The 3,721-nt window shown below is 35.6% G+C and overlaps 1 non-coding gene across 1 annotated transcript; it reads left to right on the plus strand.

Annotated features, from left to right (window-relative positions):
• Positions 1-291: 291 nt before the first annotated feature.
• Positions 292-398, plus strand: LOC136125267 (U6 spliceosomal RNA). The gene has a single exon (XR_010656032.1). It is a non-coding gene; the product is annotated as a U6 spliceosomal RNA (small nuclear RNA).
• Positions 399-3,721: the final 3,323 nt, after the last annotated feature.

Here is a 3,721-nt window from a genome sequence, read left to right on the forward strand (position 1 = left end):
GCAAGTTTTTCTCTAGGGAAAAAAGAATAAAACAGAGGAAAAATTGTCTACTTGCCAAAAGTAAAAATAAGTTTTAAACTGTTTCAAATAGACCATGTGTATGTATATATAAAACAAGAGATCACCTTCTCAGAAAGAGAGAGAGAGAGAGGAAGGAGGGAGGGAAGGAGCGAGGGAGGGAGGGAAGGAAGGAAGGAAGGAAGGAAGGAAGGGAGGGAGGGAGGGAGGGAGGGAGGGAAGGAAGGAAGGAGGGAAGGAAGGAGGGAGGGAAGGAAGGAAAGAGGGAGGAAAGTGCTTGCTTCAGCAACACACATGCTAAAATTGCAATGATACAGAGAAGATTAGCATGGTCCTTACACAAGGATGACATATAAAATCATAAAGTGTTCCATTAAAAACAAAAGAAGAAATTGGGCTTCCCTGGTGGCGCAGTGGTTGAGAGTCCGCCTGCCGATGCAGGGAACACGGGCTTGTGCCCCGGTCCAGGAAGATCCCACATGCCGCGGAGCGGCTGCACCCCTGAGCCATGGCCGCTGAGCCTGCGCGTCCCGAGTCTGTGCTCCGCAACGCGAGAGGCCACAACAGCGAGAAGACCGCGTACCACAAAAAAAAAAAAAAAGAAGAAGAAATTATGACTTTTCAAAGATAACCCCAGGCCAATGGATAAAGCTATATATATTAAAATGTAAATCTGGGGATTTGATCAGTTTAAATCTAACACAATGAAGAGTCCTTAGGGCCAGAAAGTGACTGCTTTTAACATCCCAGTGTGTATTTTATAACTCTTAAGGAGGACTGTGTCCTTCCACAGTGTGAAGTAGATTGAGAATGCCCTGAGGAACCTAATTTGGAGAAGATAAGTGGACTTTTCATTAAGCAAACAAGAAAGGGAAGCTGGACAGAGTGGAAGGTCAGGAGAGGAGTCCAGAAAAAACTGTAAGGACAAGGACAGGAAAGTTGGATAGAAAATGCTAAGACAGGAACTCTGGTTCCTGATAAAAACTAGAATTACACTTATTTTATAGGCTAAATGATAAAGGCATACAACCTGAGAAGAAGAGAAAGTGGAGAACAGCTGTTTCATCATCATAATCTCTGTCTAGAACACCTCCATCCATTTTATCTTTGGAGTAGGCTGGAGCAATGAAGTTAAACTACAGTGCTGAACTTGGCTATTCATCAGCTATGATACCAGCTAAGACTCAATCAACATCTACCAAAATCTTGGAAGTTGCTACTTAACATTTGTCTCTATAGTTTTATTTATTCATTATTTCTGCCTTAGGATTTCCAGCAAATATCCGCTCTTTTATTTTTATTTTGATAGATTTATATTTCCCACTACTACATAAAATCTGAAATAGAATCTCATTGATAATTTTGTTATTAATAACTGGAAATGATAATTTATAATAAGAATAGTTATCATACATTGATCACCTTCTACATGCCAAAAAACGAGTGTCACCCTATAAATATTATCCTTAATCACCACAAAAACACTATGAAGCTAATGTTGCTATCTTCTTTCTTCTCATGGGGAAGCTTGGGCTCAATAAGGTTATTTTGTCCAAGGTTACACAATTTTAATCTATTTTTGTCAAGATTTCCAAAGCCTGTGTTCTTTCCTCTACTACACTATGCTATTTCATTCTCTCCAAAGACCCCTGAATCAAGTGGAAATGCCCCGATGTTTCTGAAACATGTAGGCCAGCAATATTAAGCATATTTGAAGCTACAGTTTTCCATTTATGTGACTCCATTTTCCTTTGTACCCAGACACCCTTGGGAAACTACTACTTTACCATGAGTTGCAGATTAAAGTAAAATAAAAAAGTAATCATAAAAAGCATTTCATGACATAGGAGGACGTTCATTTCTGAATGAGACTTGACAAAATTTCATCAAATTTTATGAGCTTTAAGCATTATATGTTAATGAATCTGGAAGGTTATCTAACATATAATACTTAATCTTCTGCTTATCTACCTTATAGCAGACAAACATACTTATTTTTGAAAATCTTTTTTTCTTTCCTTTTGCAGAATATCGAGTAAAAATTTGACATTGTTATCACTGAGTTTAAAATGCTAAATGATTTCCTATTAAAATTCTTAAAAATATAATATAGAGGTCCCTTTTTTCTCCCATTTACCAAGGATGCATATCTTAACTCATCTTCTCTAAAATAAATCTACCACTGTATAAATCTAACCTAACATTAAAGTAAGATTAGAAGATCACAAATCTAACATAACACTAAAGTAAGATTTTGCTAGATCATTTTGTATTACAAACCCTGTATGCAGAGTTTTATTAATGGCTGATACTTACTTGCAGTATAATAAATATTCAGCTTCCCAAGGGTGACTTCATTCCAGTTTTATCTTCTTCCATATTTAAATCCTGTACCAGCCATCTCTGCTTACTGAAACAAAAAGAGTTAAAAATTACTGAGTACTTAATATATCCTAGGTATTTTAATCATTTTATTTTTTCAATTTGCTTTTCTTTTTTTTAATTTTTATTGGAGTATAGTTGATTTACAATGTTGTGTTAGTTTCAGGTGTACAGCAAAGTGACTCAGTTACACATATACATATATCCACTCTTTTTTTTAGATTCTTTTCCCATATAGGTCATTACAGAGTATTGAGTAGAGTTCCCTGTGCTATACAGCAGGTTCTTAGTAGTTATCTATTTGATATATATTCAACAGTAGCATGTATATGTCAATCCCAATCTCCCAATTTATCTACCCAGCCCCCCACTTATCCCCTGGTAAACCATAAGTTTGTTTTCTATATCCGTGACTCTGCTTCTGTTTTGTAAATAAGTTCATTTGTACTCTTTTTTTAGATTCCACATATAAGCGATATCATATGATATTTGTCTTTATGTGTCTGACTTACGTCACCCAGTATGACAATCTCTAGGTCCATCCATGTTGCTGCGAATGGCATTAGTTTTTATTTTTATGGCTGCGCAATATTACATTATATATATAATGGAATATTATATTATATTATAATAATATAATTATATTATAATTATATATATAATTATTGTATTATAATATATTATAATGGAATATATATACACATACCATATCTTCTTTATCCATTCCTCTGTTGATGGACATTTAGGTTGCTTCCATGTCCTGGCTATTGTAAATACTGCTGCAATGAACATTGGGGTGCATATATCTTTTTGAATTATGGTTTCCTCAGGGTATATGCCCAGTAGTGGGATTGCTGGGTCACATGGTAGTCCTATTTTTAGTTTTTTAAGAAACCTTCATAGTGTTCTCCATAATGGTTGTACCAATTTACATTCCCACCAACAGCATAGGAGGGTTTCCTTTTCTCCACCCCCTCTCCAATATCAAAAATCTGTTTGTAGATTTTTGATGATGGCCACTCTGACCAGTGTGAGGTGATACCTCATTGTAGTTTTGTTTTGCATTTCTCTAATAATTAGTGATGTTGAGCAACTTTTCATGTTCTTTTTTGCCATCTGTATGTCTTCTCTGGAGAAATGTCTATTTAGATCTTCCACCCATTTTTCGATTGTTATTTGTTTTGTTGATATTGAGCTGCATGAGCTGTTTGTATATTTTGGAGACTAATCCCTTGTTGGCTGCTTAGTTTGCAAATATTTTCTCCCATTCTGAAGGTCGTCTTTTTGTTTTGTTTATGGTTTCCTTTGCTATGCAAAAGCT

This window comes from Phocoena phocoena, chromosome 6 (assembly GCF_963924675.1).
Source record: "Phocoena phocoena chromosome 6, mPhoPho1.1, whole genome shotgun sequence".
Lineage (NCBI taxonomy): Eukaryota > Metazoa > Chordata > Mammalia > Artiodactyla > Phocoenidae > Phocoena > Phocoena phocoena.